This window comes from Orcinus orca, chromosome 2 (genome assembly GCF_937001465.1).
Source record: "Orcinus orca chromosome 2, mOrcOrc1.1, whole genome shotgun sequence".
NCBI lineage: Eukaryota > Metazoa > Chordata > Mammalia > Artiodactyla > Delphinidae > Orcinus > Orcinus orca.
This window is the reverse complement of record NC_064560.1, coordinates 175628965-175638568: the sequence shown is the minus strand read 5'-3', so window position 1 is coordinate 175638568 and position 9604 is coordinate 175628965. Positions and strand designations below refer to the sequence as shown.

At 52.0% G+C, this 9604-nt stretch overlaps 1 pseudogene; it reads left to right on the top strand.

Annotated features, from left to right (window-relative positions):
- Positions 1-203: 203 nt before the first annotated feature.
- On the top strand, positions 204-810 carry LOC101283443 (ubiquitin-conjugating enzyme E2 S-like; annotated as a pseudogene).
- Positions 811-9604: the final 8794 nt, after the last annotated feature.

The window sequence follows — 9604 nt, the reverse complement described above, 5'->3', positions numbered from 1 at the left end:
GAGGAGCTGCAGACGGCAAGGTTCACTGCGGGCCTCGGAGGGAGCGGGGAGCAGAGCAGGGCCACCGGGGCCCCGCTAGGGCCACAGCGGCAGCGGTTGGGCGCCCCCCCCCCCGGCCCCACCCCGGCCGGCGGCCGGAGGGCGCAGAAAGGGGGCCAGTGGGACCCGCCCCTGGCCGGCAGCAGTCGTGAACCTGCCCCGCCCACATCATCCGCCTGGTGTACAAGAAGGCAACGACACTGACAGCTGAGCCACCTGATGGCATCAAGGTCTTTCCCAACGAGGAGGGCCTCACTGACCTGCAGGTCACCATCGAGGGCCCTGAGGGGACCCCATACGCCGCAGACCTATTCCGCATGAAACTCCTGCTGGGGAAGGACTTCCCTGCCTCCCCACACAAGGGCTACTTCCTGACCAAGATCTTCCACCCAAATGTGGGCGCCAACGGTGAGATCTGCGTCAACGTGCTCAAGACGGGCTGGACAGCTGAGCCGGGCATCTGGCACGTGCTGCTGACCATCAGGTGCCTGCTGATCCACCCTAACCCCGCGTCTGCCCTCAAGGAGGAGGCGGGCGGCGCGCGCGCCTGCTCACAGAGATCCCCGGGGCGCAGGCGGGCCCAGCGGCCGGAGGGCCGGGGCCGGCGGTCCCCGGCCAGCGGGGCTGCGGCCACCACCGCCGGCGCCATGGCTCCTGAACGCCCGGGGAGGGGCCGAGGGGCCGATGGCCAAGAAGCACGCGGGTGAGCATGATAAGAAGCTGGCAGGCAAGAAAAAGATGGACAAGAAGCGGGCGCTGCAGCGGCTGTAGTGGGCTCTCCTCCCTCCCTCTCCCACCCACTCCCCACCTGACCCCACCTCTGTCTCTAAGTTATTTAAATTATGGCTGGGCTGGAGGAGGGCACTGGTGCACTGGGACCTGGATTTGTTTTTCTAAATAAAGTTGGAAAAGCAGAAAAAAAAAATAAAAAATAAAATTAAGGTATGCACATAGTTTTTTAGACATAATGCTATTGCACGCTTACTAGAACTACAGTATAGTGTAAACATAACTTTTATATGCACCGGGAAACCGAAAAAGCCATCTGACTCACTTTATTGCTATGTTTGCTTTATCGCGGTGGTCCGGAACTGAACCCCCAGTGTCCCCGAGGTATGCCTGGTGAAGTACTTGGTATTCAGGAAGCACTTAAAAAGTAGGTGTTAGATGAATGAAGGCTCTCAACAACTTTGGGTCAACTTCAGACCCTTGAGGAGATCCTAATAGTGTAGCAGAAATTCTGGGACCCTGAGCCAAAATGGCAGAAATGGACCTCTTGTTCAACGATACTTTAGTAGCCAGGACTGGGTGGCATCCATGGCTTTGAAGCAAGGCAAAGGGGCTGACTCTAGCTAGCTCTGTGCTGCCCTTGCGCCTCCGGGATGCAGTTCAACAAGCAGCAGAGCAAGCTGGATCAGAGACCCCCGGCAAAAGAAGGGAGGCAGTGAATTTAGAATTGAGCACCAGAGGAATCGAGAGATATGACTTAGAGTGAACTATTTATTATGTGCACGGCCCCGCAAAGGAATTGTAGACAGAATAAGTGAATGGCTAAACGAATAAATGGGAGACCCCAGAAGCCTTTCTTGGTGAGGAGACAAACCTTGAGTGGGCTGGATGTGGCTCTAGCCACCCTGATACTGCAGTTCTCAGAATGCTGTCCTGTGTGAAAGGAGCTTCAGGGGGCTCTTCCAGGCATGGAGTCCTCCACCCCTGAAATCCCATACCTCCAAGGAAGTTTGGCCTATAGCTTCATCCTGAGCCTACTTGGTTTTGATCTCTACTTGGCGTTCTCTGCGGAGATGAACCATCTCTGTTCTGCCCTAGTGTGGGAGGCTCCCGGTTCCGTGGCGGTGGGGTTCCCCCTCCTCCCTTAGCCCTGGGGCTCCACCCCGCTTCTAAGCCAAGATTCCACGAGAGAATCAGATACTTTCCCCACATTTGCAAACACGCTTGACTCCATGTCAACTAAGAAATTCACTGATGAGAAAGCACGCTCATGTATAGAGACCTGCAGAACGCACGTGGAAGCCCAGGACCCACAAAGTCTTCGCGTATACTCACAGGGAGCCCTGAGCCTCCCTGACCGGCTTCTGGAGGTCTTCACTGCTGCCCTCCACCCAGTGCTGGCCTCTCCTTGCCCCTTGGCCTCAGGCCCCAATGGGGAACCTCAGTGCTACCGTCTTTCTAATCCGGGGTCCTTTTTTCAAACAACCACATCAACGCATGCAGCTTCTCCTCAGCCCACCCTCACAGGTGTCTGAGCGGGGAACACCTGTTTGGGGCCTCTCCTGGCCCGTTGGCCTTCTCTTCTCATTCATTTCAAAGAGCTGAGATTGGGGAAGTGGTGCAGGGAGCAACCCACCCCTACTCCCCTGGGAAGATATAGTCCTTCCTTATTTCCTGCAAGAAGTGGCCACCATCCAACCCGAGGACCAGGACCCGAGGAGCCGAGAACCCCCGATCTCACCTGGGGCTGCACCTGCAATGTGGTACACACTGTGTCCCAAGGATCATGAGACATTCCAGACATGGAACGCCCGCTGCACACGGACCCATAGGAGAACTGCAGAGGTTTAGAGATGAGAATTATCCTAGGGCCCTCCTTCACCCCATCCCAACACAACAGTGGCCTTTTGAGACTTTCTAAGGCTTAGAGTGTGTGTCATCCTCAGAAGCACGAAGCGAGCCGTGCAGACGGGTAACATCAGTAGCTGCCCCTATGACCTCAGGTTGCTGAACAGTCCTGTTTCTGGTGGTCTTCTGGGGGCTTCCTTCCCTTCCTGACAATGGGATGTTGATGTCTAGGAGCTTGTGCTCTGCACTGGTTTCTAGAAAACCTTTTTTCTCATTGCTTTGGTGAAGACAATAATAAGACAATCACTCCCTGACTTGGACTCACAGATACTCTAGTCCAAGGGACAGGTCATGGGACCTCTGAGGTTATTTGAAACCTCCCAGACATGTCCCCAACCACACCCACTTTCCACAAATCACCCATTTTGGATTTATCAGTTTAAATTTCTCTAACTCTTCTAGAATCTATTTAACTTCTCAATTTGTATCAGCTTGGATTTTGGGGGCAGCAATTAACAGAAACCTGAAGCTACAGTAGTTTAAACAAGTTAAGGGTTTGTTTTTTTCTCAGGCAAAGGGCTTATGGAGACAGGAGGTCCAGTCCCTCGATGTGGTCAGTGTCTCTGGCTCCTTTACCTTTCTGCTCCACCACCCTTACTGCATGGCTTCTATCTCAAGGGGACCTCAGGGTTGCAGAATGGCTGCTGCAGCTCAGGTCACCATACCCACCTTCCTGGCATGAAGAAGGGGGGAAAGGATGAGCTTGCCAGAAGAGTCAGTCCCTTTTAAAGAGGTTTCCTGGAAGACCCGCACAGTGACCTCCTCTAACATCTCATGGGGTATCCTAACTGTGAGGGAAGCTGGGAAATGTAGTTTTTTAGCTGGGCACATTGCCATCCTCAACAACATAAGGATTTTGTTAGTAAAGAAGTATCTAACGACAGCTAAACTTGTTGAGTACTTATTTGATGCTGGTTCTGAGCACACTACATACATCACTGAACACCCATAACAACCCTATTAGATGGAAACTATTATTACCCTTATTTTCCAAAAGAGGAAACTGAGGCATAAGGATTTAAGTAGTTTTCTCAAATGGCAGAGCCAGGATTTGGATCCAAGCCGTCTGGCTCTAGAGTCACAGCCCTTAACCTCCAGGCAATGCCATACCTCAAGGACGCAGGGGAGGCACCCCAGTTCCACCAGGGATGGCAGCTGTCACCACAGATCATAGACAACCCACGAAGGGCATTTGATCAGGGTGATCCTGAGGGCCACCGTGGGGCTACCAAGCTCCTCCCCCACTCAGGTGATTTACACCTGGGCCCCTTCGTCCCCAGAGCCTCCCTCTCCACCTCCACCTCCACAGCCTGTGGCCTGGTGAAAAGCTTGGCCTTTGGGGTCAGAGAGGCCAAATTCAAAGCCATTCTTTGAGACCCGAGCAAGTTTCCCCACCTCTGAGGAGCAGCCCCCCACCTTCCGCCCGTATTTGGTGCCCAGCCTCGTTAATTCCTGGTCCCCTCTCCTGTTCCCTCCTGTCCTTCCTTGTCCTTCTGTCTTCGCCTCTTTTTCAGTTCCCCCTCTCTGTTTTTCTCAAGCAACATCCCTTAATTCTTTTTTAAAAATTAAGGAAACAAACAAACAAAAAAAAAATTAAGGAAACAACCTTTCAACCAGGGTTTAGTGTTTTATAACACGCTGGCTCCTCCCTCCTTCCCTCCCCACACTCCCCACCAAACCCCATGGGTGCTGCTTCCCCCAGCCCCCCACCTGGCACACAGCCACCCCCTGAGCTCACCCGGGAACCCGCCCGCCAAGCCAGGACCATAAACGTAATAGAGCTGGCCTGGCCCCTCCCCCGGGCTTGCCCCGCAGTTAGTCACTATCACCAGCAGGCCCGGGGTCCCCAGCTCCCTTCACGGTGCTTGGGAGGAGAGAGCCTGGGGTGAAGGGGATTTTGATTTTCCTCCGAGGGCCTTTGCCTTCCTGTTCCTGCTGAAATCTCTCCTGCCCTGCTCTGGGTCCCCTGGCAGCTTGAAAGAGGTTTTGGCCCAATGGGTCTCTCTCCTTCACTCAGCAAACACTAATTAATGAACAAGAATAATCAATAGTACCAATAAAGAACTTGCAAGGGGTGGAGACAGCATTTTGGAAATGGAGGGCTGCACATTCTGTGATGGGTCGGCTGGGGCCCCAGGGTTGGGTCTCCTGTCTTCCCCTTGCATCTCCTCTGGCCCCCCCAGGCTGTGATTTCTGGGTAAAAGTAACTTGCTCTGCTACCTAACAAATCTACACAGCTTATCTCATTCATCCTCAGAGCAACTCTGCTTCACTGATGAAGAAGTGACCGAGTTCAAACAGCAGTGAGAGCCACACTCCTACCACAAGGCTCCCCTGATTTGTGCAGACAATCTGCTTGTTAAGACAGGATCATGAAGAAGAGTAGTGGCCACGAGCCCCCTGCAGGACCCTGCCCAGTCCCAGGTCTGCTATGCGAAGCTGTGTGTGAACTTGTGTGGCAGACATCACAGTACGGATACCCAAAGCCATTTCAAAGCCCCCTCTGTTTCCCCTGCCTCTCTCCATACAGGATACAAAGTCACATACTTTCCCAGTGTCTTTTGCAGTTAGAAATGGCCATGTAACTCGGGTCCCATCAGTACATGCAAAAAGGAGTTTGTGGAAAGCTGCAGGAAAGGTTTGTTGCCTTGGATGAAAGGGGAAGGCCTTTCTGCCTATTCTCTTCCTTCCTGCTTGGCATAGTGGTATGAGGATATAATGTTGGGGGCTGAGGCAGCTGTTTTGTGAGCATGAGGTGGCGAGCTTAAGAACCAAAGCCAACATATGGAAGGCTATAAAGAGGCTGAGTCATAGAGCAATGCCCCCAAGCCTCAACTTCCACTTCCAGACATATTATTATGGGAGGAAAATAAAGCTCTATTTATTTACATTTTGACTATAGGCAGAATAAATTCTTCCACCCCCCCCAGAAATGTTCATGTCTTCATTCCCAGAACCTGTGAAAATGGTAGGTTATATGGCAACAAGGAGTAAAGGTAGCAGATGGAGTTAGGTTGCTAATTAGCTGACTGTAAAATAGGGAGATTACGGTCCAGTGGTCAAGACACCGAGGTTCCACGGCAGGGGGCGCAGATTCGATCCTTGGTTAGGGAATTAAGATCCCACATGCTGAACCGTGAGGCGTGGCCAAAATTTAAAAATGTAAAATTAATAAAATAGGGAGATTATCCTGGATTATCTGGGTGGACCCAGTGTAATCGTATCAGGATTCTTCAGAGAAACAGAACTGTATAGGAAATATACATATGGAATTGGCTCACAGGGTGGTGAGGGCAGGCAAATTTGAAATGTAAGAGCAGGCCAGCAGGCTGGAGATTCAGGGAAGAGTGGATGTTGCGGTCTTGAGTCAGAAATCTGCAGGATGGAAACCCAGGCAGGGTTTTTTTGTTTTTTTTTTTGTGGTACGCGGGCCTCCCACTGCTGTGGCCTCTCCTGTTGCGGAGCACAGGCTCCAGACGAGCAGGCCCAGTGGCCATGGCTCACGGGCCCAGCCACTTCGCGGCATGTGGGATCTTCCCGGACCAGGGCACGAACCCACATCCCCTGCATCGGCAGGCGGACTCCCAACCACTGCGCCACCAGGGAAGCCCTCCATCTTTGCTTTTAAGGTCTTCAACTGATTGGATGAGGCCCACCCACATTATGGAGAGTAATTTGCTCCACTCCAAGTCTGCTGATTTAAATGTTAATCACATCTAAAAAATATTTTCACAGCAACGTCTGCACTGGTGTTTGACCAAAGAAATGGGCTGACCAAGCTGACACATAAAATTAACCATCACAGTGATCACATAGTTCCTTAAATCATGGAAGAGAGAAGCAGAAGAGTGAGTGTCGGAGTGATTCCATGTGATAAAGACTTGACTGGTTATTGCTGGCTTTGAAGATGGGAGGGGCCATGAGCTCTTCTAAGGAACGTGCCGAGGAATGCCGGCAGCCTCTAGAAGCTGGAGAGGTCAAGAAAACGCGTTCTCCTCTAGAACATGGCCTTGCTGACATCTTGATTTTAGCCTGATAAGGCCCCTTTGGGTCTTCTGACCTCCAGAACAGTGAGATGACCAACACGTGTTGTTTTAAGCCACTAAGCTTGTGGTAGTTTGTTGTAGCAATAATAGGAAATGAGCACAGTCACTCTCAGGTTTTTTCCAGGTCCTTGCTAGTCTCTGCAGCAGGGCAGAGAGCGGGGATCCCACACTCTCTTCCTTCCACTGTAACCTAGGGCTACTTTTCAACCCTTGAGATGGACTTTCATTTTCCGACCTCTGGGCCTTGCTTGCTGTCTCTTCCTCACCCAACGTGGGAGGCAGCCCTCTCCTCCCCTCTCCCACTTCTGCTTTTGGAAATCCCATCCATCATTCAAAGACCAAGTCACCTCCTGTCCTGACCATACATAGAGGTTTCCCGGACAATCCGACCCATCTTCCTTTGAAAACCTCAGGCTGCTGTATCCACAGGTGATGATCTAAATGTTTGAGAACCAGGGCACTGGAGGGTCAGGATGTGCCCCAGCTGTACGTAATAGTAAGGCTCAGTGGGGCTCCCCAGATGAAGAGCAACCCTTGGAGGCCACTCAACCGGCACTTGGCGTTGGCTGCCTCAAATGGCAGGTATTTTAAAATTTTTTATCCTTTTGCCCTTCATGGTGACTAAACTGTAAGCTTGTTTGAATTTCTCACAGCACCCAGCCTAGTGCCTGTATCATGTGTATCCATTAGGAACACTTTTAGATGCAAATAACAGAAGAAACGATTATCAGTGTTTTCAATAAACAGAGGGTTATTTTTTTCTCCCAGAACAAAGAGTAGATGATTCTGGGGATGCTTCACGGGCTCAACAGCACCAGGACCAGCATCTCTGCATGTCTCTTGGCTTTCCTCTCATGTTCAAAAAACAGAAGACAAGGAACAGTGACACCAGAACCGTCCTTTCAATCTTGCTCCCCCCTTAAATCTTATTGGCCACATGGTGTCACATGACCATCCTCAGCTGCAAAGGAGGCTCTGAATCTAAGTATTCCCTTTTTTAGCCCGAGATGGAGGCAGGCTAAGAGAGTGGGGGTTGGGATGGACGTTGTATTAGACAGTGAGCCACCAGTGTCCACCACACCGTACCTCAATGAATGAATGAATAAATGAATGAATGAATCTAAGAGAGGGTTTTCACCTGGACAAGTCTGGGCTGAAAGGAATGCAGGGATCTGGTTTTCAGAGCCCTGTGTGGTCACTACGTCATCAGGGGTCAGGCCTGATGAGACTTTGCTCCCAACTTTCCCTTAGGCTCATCTTCCCTCCCTCCTCCACTAGGCCCCCTTGCAGGCTCCCCTCAATCGTGGAACCACAATACAGCTCTTCACAGCCAGAAGAGGCAGGCAGGGGCCCATCTCGTCTGCCGGTCCCTGCCCCCATCCTGTCCATAGAAGATTGATAATGAAACCAATACCTTTCACCAGCGTAATTTTCATATTTAATGAGCGTGACTCAAAAACTATTACATTAATTAGTCAAATCCCACAAACTGTTAATGGTGCACGCGGTAATTAATATCGTATTCAATTAAAAAATGACCTGTTTCGGGGTCTCTCCCAGGTTAGAGGTGTGGGGACCTAGGAGTGTTTGCAGACGGGTTGGCAGAAGCCCTGTGGTTGGTGCTGCCCTTTCTTTTCCTTTTTCTTTTCCCAGCGCTTCGTGGAGAGAGAAGGTGCCAGGAGAGCACGGTCCTTCCAGCGCGGCTGCCCTGGCAGCCTCTGGCTTCCCCTCTGCTCCGCTGCTCTCCCCCTCGCCCCTTCCCCCTCTGCCAAGCCGACAGCCTACTTGCTGTGATTTATGGGAGGGCCTGACACAGGGCTCACAGACTGGAAAATTTCCAGTTTACACAAGAATTCCCTGAAAAATGAGCTTGGTTAATTTATTTCTTTCATTAACGAGTTTGAACTGTGAGATAATCTTTCTGAGCAGCACCCCATGCCCACCCTGCATTGTTCACACATCCCAACAAGCTGCGCCCTCGTCTGCCTCTCCTCCCGCCTGGGCAGGGCCTGGGAGGGCTGAGGGGGGTCTCTGCCCGTTGGCCCATCTGCTGGGACGGGCGGCCTGTGGCCAGTTGGGGATCCCCTTGTCTCCTACCCTGTTAGTAACCAGAATTGAAACTGGGGCTAGATCAACAAGACCCCCTGGCTTCATGTTTGCCCAATGCACTTAAAGAGGGTACAGCACCCTGCTTAAGCCCCGGGTGGTCGAGAGGAGTTTAAGTCAAAGTGCTTCTCAACCAGGAACTTAAGACCAAAGCGTGGAGATGGAAACCATAGGCAGCACACAACCGGAGGGCAAGGCCTGAGAGCCCGCCCGCTCCTCACCTGTGTGGCTGGAACGAGAGCGTACAGGGCTCTCCCACTTCTCCTCCCCAAGGACACCCCAGCCGGCACCCCAAGCTTTGGTTCTGTGCCACACAGCTGCCTCTTGACCGTCCATCAGGCATGGGGTGAGCACGTTGGAAGCTTGACCCACCTCCTAAGGGTGGACCCAGGAAAGAGGCCCACATAGATGCTGGAAGCCATTTAGGGCCAAGTGGACGGGGAATATGGTCTACAAAGGGGCACAGGCTTGGCTCCAGACTCCTTGTCCCATGGGGAGGAGCACAGCTGGAGAAGAGTGACTGTACGGGGACAGGGACCCCATTGCCTGGGCGTAAGGGCAGATCTCATGAGATTATGGTGGAAACAGAATTTAAAACCAGAGGAGGACAGGTTGAAGCCCGGAGGAGACGGCATAGTTTGTGGGTGGAGAAGCTGGGCTTTGAAGCAGGACTGCCTGGTTGGAATCCTGACTCTACCACTTTCTGGCTGTGCAACTACTGGCACGTTATTTAACCTCTCTGGTCTAAGTGTCTTGGTTTTAGGATGGGGATGAAA